The sequence below is a fragment of the Calidris pugnax genome, unplaced genomic scaffold, assembly GCF_001431845.1.
Source record: "Calidris pugnax isolate Ruff unplaced genomic scaffold, ASM143184v1 scaffold41, whole genome shotgun sequence".
Classification (NCBI taxonomy): Eukaryota; Metazoa; Chordata; class Aves; order Charadriiformes; family Scolopacidae; genus Calidris; species Calidris pugnax.
Window position 1 is genome coordinate 18,322,094 of NW_015094509.1, and position 12,231 is coordinate 18,334,324.

The following is a 12,231-nucleotide window of genomic DNA, read 5'->3' on the forward strand; positions in this document are numbered from 1 at the left end:
GTACCTGCTTCTACTCCTTTCTCCTTTTCATTCTTTGGAGTAAAAAAAGAGATTCTGATATAGCCAAAGAACTGAATCCAACGCATGAACTCAATGGAGTGTGTATCTTACGTAACAAAAACCCAATGGGAAGAAAATCACTGAATGTTTTTGAGGAGTTGGCACTGATCTGTGGTCAGGAACATTTGTACTAGTTATTTATTTTTCCAACCAATTTTGTTTATCTTAGTAGTTCTGGTTGTAGATGTTTGTTTTCTTGTTTCCTAAGGAGCCAAAACATTTATGCTTCTGTGGCTGCCATCTTTCTCTGCCTGTCCCTCACCTACCACTCTGGAAGTTGCTGTTGAAGTTCAGACAAATTCAGCAGGTAAATTTCTTAAGAAGTTTTATGGAAATCAGTGGCTGGACAATATATCAGAGCCCCTGCTTAGGGGAAGGCAGCTCTGATCCATTCTGAGAGGCAGCAGCCAACTGGCCTATCAACAAAATCACAGACGTTAAGTCTGTAGGATACACGTCTCATTTCTCAGGAAACAACTTGCATTACGCTACTGTTTTCTGTGAGAATGCTCTAGAACAGTGACCTAAATGACAGAAACTGGCTTGTGGAAGGTAGTTTCTTGAAACACAGGTGAATTATGTAATGAATTTGGATTGCAGAGAAAATGAGGAGATGCTGAACTCAATGTCACTGTCAATTTATAAGGAAATGCATGCTACGGTAAAGGAGCTTGCTGGGATCCTAAAATTACTTTATAATGATGCTGTGGGATTATTTATTTGCCCTGGAGTTGCTGTATCATAAAAGAGTGCTGGTTTCACTTTGAGCTGGTATGATGGGCTGAAACTGTCAGAGCTCAGGAGCGTGTAACATCCTGGTACAAGCAGAGGGGAAAGTATCCTTTAGCAGACTTGAGGAAGCAATTAATTCAGCCATCCCAACTTAACTGATCACCAACTGAAGTCAGTCCCCCCAAGTGCACGTGAGGCTTTAAGTGACTGCTGTGAGTGTACAGCTGAGAGGCACACCTCCTGTGACAGGTCTCAGTATAAGGGAGAAGTAGACTGAACCCCTAAATAGCCTGTACCCTCAGCTGGGCTGGGCTGGGGAGGGGAAGCAGGAATGAAGTCAAGTCTCAAGCAAGATAAGCTGTGGTGTAGTTTTTCAATTGACTAATGTTAATGGAAATTAGTGTTAACAGAATCTGGTTGACTAACGTTGAGTGAAGTTAGCAAAACAGAAAATGGATTGTTGAGGATTATTAAATTCTTGCCTTTGAAGTTCCTGGCCCTGTGTAATGTTTCCCAGGACTCAAACATCAAGGATGTGAACAGCAAAATAAATGAAGGGCAGCTGTGACAAATCAAAGAATGGAAGTTCAAATAACTCCAAAGCTCCACAAAGACATAAAACAATGAACCGCAAGATAACACAGCATATGTTACAACAGTGCACATGACCAGTGTCAGGCTCTAGCCATCAGGCAGCACGTTAGGAGGATGACTTCCCAGGTGGGATTGCAGTTCAAATGCTTGGGAGCTGTACAGTAAAATGCAGTGAGAAAACTGGGCTACATGAAATGGGGTGTTTAAATGTCAAAGAAAGATGTAGGCTGTCGAAACTTTTGAATGTCCTTCAAAGCACAACCTAGGTAGCTGAGGAAATAAAAAGATAATAAAGACAGCACTGGAAAAACTGGTACAGCACCAAAATCGAATACCCTAACATGTTACCAGCCTGGTGATAAATACACAACTCACAGTTACAGTTCTTGGAGTTTATTCCACAAGAGAGGCTCAGTTTGATTAAAGCCTCACAAAACTTAGTTCAAGGATTTATTTTTTCAGCTGAAATGACATCTGCAGTATTTAAAAATTAGCATATATGTTATATTTTCACCCATTAAATGACATTTTTTCATTGTCTAGAAATACCTGTCATTGGATGTGCCCCTTAACACAGACCATGGGGCCATGGCAGCTGAACCTGAAGGTGTCACTGGAGTTAGAGCACGAGAGCTCTGAATCTCATTTCAGCACATTGCACTCCTGTGGGACACTGGGAAAGTAATTGTCTACCATGAATGTGCTACATTTCCTTCCTAGGAAAACAAGAGGAAAAAAACCCACCAAAACAACAACCCCAAACAAAAAACAGAAAACATAATTGTGCCATTGTATAGATCCATGGTGCACACATAACTTGAATAATGATTTTCTAGTCTGTCTCAAGTGTAAGAAATGGACAGAAAGTTATGGATAACAGCCATGCAACACGTTGTGGAACTTGTGACGTGGTATAAGTCAAAATGAGTGCGATCCACAGAGAGTTAGACAAATTCATAAAGGTTATATGTGCTTGTTTCTGTTAATCACAATGTTCAGGTTTTAATCATAACTCAGGACCCTAAATGAACTCAGATCCTCTAAATCACCAGAGCGCACGCTCTTCTGCTCACCATTAGAGTTGATTACTGATTTAGACACATTTTTGCTTTTTTTGAAGTTTCTTTTTTTTTAATGAATAGCTAAAATAGCAAAGCAGTGACTTGTATATTCTCTGTTCCAGGCATTGGTTTATTTGTATTATCATGTCCCAGTTAAACTATCATACCTGATGATGTCAGCCAGGAAAGCACCACAAAGCAGGAGATAATGGCTCCACAACTGAAACAGGGAAAATTTCAGCCAATTAGTAGAATAAGCAGATGGCTCATTGCTACCTCAGAAAAGTGCTGTCTTGTCATTCTTAATAAGCCAACAGGGAGATGCAAAACAGTTATATTCAAATTAGGAGAAATTAAACAGTTGTAACCAAACTTAAATATTTGTGAAAACTCTACAATAGCTTGGAGTATCTCAGCGACATAAAATTGGTTCTGTGCTGGAAACAGTGGAGAAGAAACACTTCAGCACAAAACTGGAGGTCACATGCCAAAATAGCCGGGGCACAAACACCATCAACACAGTTAGGAAATGACTTTAAGAATTTCACAGCTGTGACAAACAAGAGCCCAGATGCCTGATACTTGTGAGACAACCAGTGCTTAGATACCTATTTCGTTGTTCCATCATTTCTCTGCAAGGACAGCACGTGTGACTGCAAACAAAGCCAGAGGATCGGTCGTGCCACACTGATGTCGTTCAAGATAAGCTGGAGTAAACCCTGAATGAGCTGGTGCCCAGCTTATATTCATAGCTTCTCCCAGTCTCAACCAGTCAGCTGGGACATTCTGAGCTACAGAGTAAGTATAAATGCTGGTGCACTGGGTGGGAAGGTGCTATGATTTCTTTTAACCTTGGCATGAAGGAGCAGGACATTTTTTTCAATAATATGTTAATTATAGGGACTTTTTAGATTTAGAGAATATGACAGGCATGCATGTCATTTAATGCATGAGTGCACTATGAAAATTTTTTGCTCCATTTACATTTGCTGGATAGATCTCCAGAGTGCTTCTACCACAGCAAAAATTGTAATTCAAACTCAGCTGATTTTGCTAGCTGGTAAAATGAACAGCAGTACTTTACTACAGGCCCTAAAATTTAATCTGCTGCTGGAATTATTTGAAACAGTGTTATCAGTAGTACCTAGGAGATAAATGTCTATAGATAAATGGAATTAACTGTAATTTAAAAAAAATACTATGTGGAGTGATTGTGGCTAATTTCAAAGCTCAGTCTGGAGACCTTATTAATAGTGACATACTATACACCAGTATGTGTCATCTGGCAAGTTATCATATCGTCCCATTTCTTGATTAACTACTATCTACATAGTAATAACCTCAGAAAGTTTTTTTGCAGTTAATCTATTATTATTTTTTGATGCATTGCTGGGGCTAAGCATTACAAGTATATCCCTGTACCTATAATACCTGTATGAATCTAAAATAAATAAATAGATAAATTAATTAATGTGAAAACCATAGCTGAATTATGCAAAATATATATATAAAAAAAACAACCACAAAAGAAAGATGAATAAAAAATTCTATTTGTGAAGAGAATACAATGGAGGAGTAGAGGAGCGCAGGAAAATGACAAAAATAGCAGGATGAAAACTCAAATGAGGACCATGAAGAAGCCAACAGAGGAAAAGCTCATGTAACAAAAGGAGCAGAGGCCTTACCCAGGGAAAAATTTAAACAATACAAATGAGCACATCATAAGAATTCTGTCCAAAACACTAATGTTGGCATGATCTATGAACTGCAGAACAATATCTGACTGTTAAATTATAGTTGTTTCTCTTGTTTCTGCTTGTAGGGTCTTCTAGTCTCACCCTCGTTCGTGTTGAATAATGAGATCTCAGGCTGGACCCATCCAAGAATTAATCAGTTGGCTCAATTTTGTCATTCCCAACTTTCCTCCTGGCACTGACATGTTAGATGAGTAGGCTGCCCAGTTCCCATCCTGCTCCCCAGTATACCTAGGAGTCCTTCTGGTCCCATGTGCTTTGTCTCAAACTATCTGCCTAACATGGAAGTGGAAAAAACTCTGCAGACATCTCGGCAAGAAACACTTTGATCTGAAGATTTCCATCAGCCGCCCTCATCAGGTATTACCAGGGCCTATCCCTAAAGTATGAATGTTCCTGTGTCAATTTTTGATGGTTTTTTTCTGTATAGATCCTAGCCATCTGTAGGTTTTTTCCTCCTGCTGCTGAATGCTGGAGCTTGTCACGAGGCCAAACATTTTTCCATTGTGATCACTGTGTCAAGGAGTAGCTGGAATTTTTTTCTTACAACTCTGAGTAATGATTAGTAGTGAGTATATCACAAGGGATAGCAGTGTCTTGAGATGCTGAACAATTTGACATCATGTGGTAAGCTGTAGCCAGGACAACAGAAGTAACTTTCCATTCATCAGATGTTTTGGCCTCTCAGATCTCCAGTTACTCTTGACTCAGAAAATAAATTCATTGCTCATACAGTTAATAGAGATCCTTGTCCTCTTGTCTTCTCCCCTCTAGGTGCTGGAGAGTGGGTCATCAGCTTTGGCATGGACCTTTCCTAACAGAATTGCCTTTGCCCAGGAAATTGTTGGGTAAGTGGATGATGAGGCTGCTCCCATCATGGTCTGCTTCAGAAGAGATGCTGTGTGAGGCCCGAGGAGACATACTGCCCTTCAAGCACTCTTTGGAGACCTAAATGAGTTTTCCCCCCAGATTTAACAATTTGAATGAGAGAAACGTCAAAGGCAATTAAGAGGCATAGAAATCTTTAACTAAAAATTCAGTGCAAGCTCCATTCCTGGGGGAGTGGGCTCTGGGACCTGCCTGCCAAATTGGGTGACAGGAAAAGGACAGGTGTAGCCAATCCTATTCCATGGTGGGGATGTTCAGTAAGTGGGTCTCCTGAGATACTGCCAGGCCAGCTTTCTATACTGACATCTTTAAGAGTGACAATTTGGAGGGCTCCTCTCCAGAGAGAGGAGTCAATGCAGATGGAGAGGAAAGGACTCATCTCTCTGCTGGTTGCTGTGGAGACAGGCAGCATCCCTCTGTGAAGACAGTGTAACACAGAGCGGAAAAGCTCTGAGGGACATCACAAAGACAATTTATATCTTCCACCTCCTACCTTAGCCTGGCTGTGTTGCTGCTGTCTTCCTTCCAGCTTCTCTTCCCTTCCTAATTGTCTCCCCCTCTTTTCTTCAGCTCAAGTCTCCCTTCTTTTCTTAGGGGGACTCTCTTCTCCTCATTCCTTTTCTGTTCACAGCTCTTTCCTCTACCTTTTTATCCTCATTTCACCCCTCTTCCCTGGGTGAACGCACCTTGGTGAAGTTTTCTTCCCAGACACAACTACAGACTGATTTTGAATGCTTTTTTTTTTTTTTTTTTTTTTTTCTGCTGAGAAATTGAAAGTAGGACAGTGTTCCCACTACAGCTCAGCCTTTATCAATATTGTTACCAGTTTCTGTATTTCAAGAAAGCCTTTCTTCGGAGAAAACCTTGCTATTCTTCTTCATCCCAGTTTTGTCTGTTGGTGCCTTCTTCCACCAGATCCTTTGGTACTCAGTTTCCCTGGTGCAGAGCTGCAGCAAAGCTCTTTCTCCATAACGAGTTCTGGTTCTCTGTAGCACAAAAATACTTCTCTTTGGTTCAATAAAGGGACTTGTCATACCCGATCATTTTCATATATCTCAGCACAATATGCTGATTTATTTCAGAAGCATGTTCTACTGAGTTTTTCTCATTGTTTCAGCACTCCAAGAGATCTGTAAATATTTTAAGAACCCGGGAGGTCTCAGACAAACACTTCCTTGCAAAGCTCTTTCATAAAAGAAAATATTGACGCATCTAATATTTTACTGGCTTTGATTTTTATTTTGACTAGATTGGATGGTTATTTTGTTGTTCGTTGTGGAGGGAAATTAATGATGGAGTCAAGTCTGTGTTTGTAATCCTGTGCAAAAGTTGTATTGTCTAAAGATAATTCCCTTATAAAATTACCATTAGCTTCTTTTAACAGTCCTTTTCTTTTGTTGAGCATCAGTTCACAGCGATTTTCTAACAGGCATTTTCATACTTAAATTCTTGAAAGGACCACAGGGTGGCAGAGTGATTAAACACATATCTCTGGAAACGGTTTATTTCACAGACGTAAACAGACCGCAGTTGGACGAGCCAGAGTAGCTGCTGGTGGTGATTATCCCAGTGAAGCTGAGTGGTGCCATCAGTTTGTAGTGTTTCTGACGTCTTGCAACCCTGGTGGCATCATTGCAATGTCAGTTGGAGGAGCAGCTTTGCTGGCAGGGGTTCCTCAGCCGCGGGATGTCTCTGAGTGTGGCGCAGCCTTACCTAACGACAGGATGTGATGTGGTTTAGGATGGAGACAACGTTGAAACCTCTGCTTTGTAGAGTGCTGTTTGACAAAGACAGGTTTTCTTTATTACAAGCCTCATCAATCATAGGGGAGTATGATTCTGTATCTCGTGGCAGCAGCTGTTTGGCATCCTGTCAAGCTGTTTGTGTCTGTTCTTGCCACCAGAACCACATATGCACAGCTAGGTGCACACTGCGTGCTTGCACCCCCCACCCACCCCAAACCCTGGCTGTGCCGCTCGCTCTAGGGCACAGAGGGGCCAAATCGCCTGAGGCAGAGTGTGCTCCTTCACGGGCAGCGTGGAAAGAGCAACAGTCAGCAGAAACTTGGGCTGAGAAGCAGCAACAGGTAGAAAAGGACTAGTAAGGAACAGTGTCTTAGGCTGAGTCTCAGCTCTTAGGTGTTGTCTCCCAAGGGAGGAAGAAAAAGAAGGCTCCTGACTGGTGAGGGCTGGTTCCAGCACAGGGTCAAATGGTTCAAGCCACAGCGGTTTAAGCAAACCTTTTTGATCTGGCAACCAGACATCAGAGCACATTAACACAGACAGAGCTGGGGACCAGCTTGAGAAGCTGGCTTTTACCACTTAGCTAGTAGGTGTTGTCTTCACACTTGAGATGTGGTCGAGAAAGCAGTTCCTTTCAGCTCTTAGTCACACTTCCCAGCCCGTGCACTGAACTGGATAGTACCAAAGCCCTGGACTACAACCTCGGCTAAACATATGATGCAGACATAGCTCAAGCTGAATGACTTTATAATTGCTATCAGTTAAATGCAGTATAAAATAAAGAGAAAAAAATTTAAAAAGAACTACTGGAAATACATATGAAATCTTGAAAGATTAAGGTTTCTGACAGTTTTAAAGGTGCCTTTTTGACAGATAAATTTGTGATGGCCAAAATTAGAAATTATTACAAAAGTACTGAATATATGCAGAAAGAGAAAATAGAAAATGTTCCAGGTATAATAGGTAAATAGAGGGACTTGAGTATATAGGACAAATGGCATCACTGGCACTGGGTGGTGCAAAACGCTGGTTTAGCAGACCATACTGTCAGCTTGAGTTACTGGGTCTGCTGGTCTGATGTCAATTTCTGATCTTGTTTCTCATTGAAGCTGTTTGTTTCCATAAAATATTTACCTGTTCACAGGAGCAAGCACTAAAACATGTACCATCTCCTGGCCATGCTTTAGCCATCAGTCTGCACAAGAACCTCACCATCTCTGGCCCAGTGAGTGTTTCAGCATTTGACACAAAGTGGAAAAGCTGAGTAAGGACAGGCTTAGAAAGCCCCTTTCAGATTGTCTCTGCCTATCTCAGGATCAAAATGGCTTTTTCTCTGCACTTCAGCTCACTCTTATAATGATCACTAGGGCAGTGTCGCCTGAAATGTAAGAATCTAAACAGCTACGTATGTGTTGCACTGTAGTAATGAAATGTTGGACACATTGTGAAAAATTCCTCCTGTTCTCACGATGGTGGCTTTTGCAGGAACTTGGATGTTAGAATAGAAAAAGAGAAGTTTAAAACATACCATATTTTTTTTTTGCTGAAAACTTACTGACTTTTCCTGTGGTTTATTACAAGACTAAAATTAGCTTGGCCAAATGCATTCAGCCCTTTGAATCACACAAGTGCTGATTCTTGTGTCTAGCAGACAGCTTAAGTTGTTCAAACTTCAAGCAGCAAATGAGCAGGGATGAATGTAATCTGTGCACTGCCAAGAATGGGAAACACTATTGTACGTAGCCTGAAACAAGGAGGGGAGACTGGACAATACCTGGTAGTTCCTCTGGTTCCCCTTGCCAGGCCCCTAGTGCTAAGGAAGTGAACCAGTTGAAACACAAAGACCAGGGAGCTCTCTTTGCAAATAAGCATGGGGATATAGAAAAAAAGTCCCCGCACTCATTTTCCATGAGTGTTGCAAGACCTGCGTAAATGAAAGGCCAACTTGAAAGCCGAAACCCTACTTTATATGTGTCTTCCTCAGTAAGAGGGAACAAGTATTTTTGAATTTGATGTTTACATAATGCTAGCTTTTATACAAAAGACTTTAGGAAAAGCCAAGCTGTTAACCCATCAAACAGCTCACCTGCTAATGTCTTTTCTCCCTGAAGCTCTTCACCATCTTTCGCATGAGGTGATCAATGCCTTAACGATTTGTGGTCATTTTCCTGTTTAAAAAGCTCTAGTCATCCAAGCAAAGACAAACAACCTTATATGGGACTCAGGAACAGTGCTATAGGAGAAATGAGAAGTGCATACAGGAATTTTTTCATGTGAATGCTGCATGCTAAAATAAGCTTGCAGAAAATTAATTAGTGAGACTACAGAATTAATTTATCAAATCTCAGATTAATTTATCAAGTCAAAATGTAGGCCACATGCAATATTCTTTAAAGCAGTGAAAGCAATATTTTTATTTCGCTACGTAAACATTTAGCGTTTTACCACTTGGGCATTTACTCAGTGAGATAAGAAAGTTTATACAAATTACTAGAATGTTTTCTAAACCCAGTACTCTAATACAATGTCCCTATTCATGCATGATGTTCCACAAAATGTCATGACCCTGGGGGTTCAAATATGTAGCCCAATACCTTACTGCTTTCCAGAGAACCTCCAGCGTCATCAGAAGTCACTGGAAGATACTTGAGCTTCACTCTTGTTTGTGGAATCGACTCTCCACCAGATCTATGTGGCTCTTCTTACTCTCTTGATGGTGTGGAGGGTGTTTTAGAGTGTCCCAGGGCTCTAGCTCAATGACCTGTCATGCTCTTGGCTGGGGAATGCCCTCCTCTTAGCTACCTCCACTTCCTTAACTCCAGCCATCCTAAGGTAAAATGTCAGGTATATCCAAAATAGACACCAACTCCGAAAATTGATCCCTTAGTTATAAAAAAGAAATTAATCTGCTTCCCAGGGGTTATCTGAGAGGGATCTCTCTCTCTCTTGCTGTCAGGATTTCAGGCTCTGCACATGCTGTCCCGCTTCTTAGAGGAGCATCTTAGTCTTGGTGGCCAGTCTCGCCTGGGAGGAAGGGTCAAGGCAATTTAATCTTTCAGTAGACTTTATATTCTATAGCAGTCTGTACACTGAAAACAAACAAGCTACAAACATCTAAACAGGGTATTTTATGTAGCTCATTACTGGCTTTTGGCTGAAACATGACCCTTTGGGGTTATTTTAATTAACCATTTTTGGGTGACAGCAGGCTTGGAGTGACGGATACCCAATTCCTTTCTCACAGGCACACTGTAACTGTAAGAAATTTCAGTGTGAACATGTGGAACAAATTACAAATGAAATATCTGCGCAAAGGCAAACATGGCCGTCTATAATTATTAAATAATTCAGTAGAGGAAATTGTGCTGGCCTGTATTTCCCAAGCTGCAAGACTGCGCAAGGGAAGATACGCATTTCAGGCTGCAGTTCCCCAGCACCCTGAGTCAAGCCGATCGCTTGTCACTGCCCAAAGACAGCTTCTTCCCCCTTTTCCTCTCCCTCTTCCTCCTCTTTTGTTCCTGCTCCAAGCTGCCCAGGCCCACGCCTCCTTGGTGCCAGCTCTGGTGCTCGTTGGATGCTACAGCCACCTGCACAGCTCTGCCCGCTAGCCCAGCAGAAACTCTCCACTCTCTGGTAGTCTTCTGCCTGTTCAGTAACCTGAATTGCAGCAAGCAGAGGTCCTGAAAGGGGGACAGCCAGCAGAAGACACATTGCAGATTGTGCTGTCGGAGCCAAGAACGGTGTATCCCCTTTTCACAGTGGGGAATCAGCCAAACCCAGGTGATGGAGCCGAGGCTTACCCAGAAATGGTCCGCAACATACAGTAACTGTCTCTTGAAATTGTCTTTCCTTCAGTCATGTGACAAAGTGCTTGATAAAAATTACTGTGTAAATTCTTTGTCCTAAAGATAAGGTCAGATGAGATGGTTGTTTCAATTCCCTTTTTGTTTCCAGCTCTGTGAATCTGTACTTTGTATGTTTGCAGTATGAGTGGAATTAGAGGGTGTTTGCAAGTATTCAGATGAAATGCATGTCTTCTGAATTTACAGCAAGCGAGCTCAAGCCGTAGGGTTTGAGGTGTCCTCTCTCCCTGGTCCATTCCGTGAATGAAATGAAGGCAGATGCTGTTTTTCTCCTTTCCCACCATGGATCTCTGGTGCTCTTTGAGACCCGCAAAGGTGCTCATTAAAACAACTATACTGAGTTGAACCAAAGGTCCATCTACTCTGATATTCATCTCAGTGGCTATAAACAGATGCATAGGGAATAGGAAGGAAAGCGTATATGAAACGTCTCACAAGTGCTTGCCTGGCTTCCAATTATTTTTAGGAGAGAGAATTTCCTGAGCTGGATGTGGCTGCTGTCTGCCTAGGAACCCTCTGTAGGTTTCTTTTCCAAGTATTTGTCCATTTTTTCCTTGATTTCAAGTGCCATCTTTCACGTCCAGAGCCTCCTTTGGTAATAAATACAAGTGTACTATGGGCTGTGCAGGAACTGCCTTCTTCCCATTGTCTGCAGCCTGGTTGATCCTGGGTTCATTCAATTTCCCTTTTAGTTCTTCTCTTGATTCTGAAACTATCGTCTTGGTCCTGAATCGATGACAATATTGCAAACACTTAAGCATCTGCAATTTCCATGCACACAGAGTATGTGCAGGCAGAAATAAAGGAAATGAGCAGGCAATCAAGGTTTATCTTAATTGCACGGGTTTGTAAATGAAAACCATGGTTGGGCCACTGCAGAAGATGCCTCCTGGGTTGTTTTTTTTAAAAAGGCTGGGGATTTTTCCCCGTTGAAAATGTTGACAAACAGTGCTCTTGACCTTGCACTTTACTTCCCATTGCCAAGACTAAACACTGAGAGAAACGCTCCTCTGCCTTTTCAGGAATTCTGTCGCCTGGAGACAAAGAGGTGAGGTGGACAGGGGACCAACGCCTGAAAACAGCCCCAGAGGAGCAGGTGAGCAGAACTCACGGTGGTGGGAGAGCGGCAGCGATTTTGAGGGTGAAAATCCGGATCCATAGCTCTGTCTCTGCCCATTCCCCCCCTCTCCCTATCGCTCATGATAACCGCCCGGCGCAGCCCGCACTTCCCGCAGCGTCCCACCAGCCCCGGCAGCCCAGCGCCGACCCCCGCACCCCGACCCCGCTTTTCCTCCCTGGAACCCCGCCTTGGAGGGAGCCCGCGGGGCCTTTTCCGCGGCGGGGGAGCGCTGCGCTCCGCTCCGCCGTGCGCGGCCGCCTTTTCCCCCCGCCCTCCCCGCCCCGGGGCAGGCGGAGCGGCGGCGGCGCTGCCCTCTCCGCAGCGGGGCCGGCGGGGGATCCGGAGCCGGGCCTCTCCCGCGGGGACCGGGCAGAGCCGAGCCTGCCGAGTGACAGCCGGGGGGGGACGCTGCTGCCT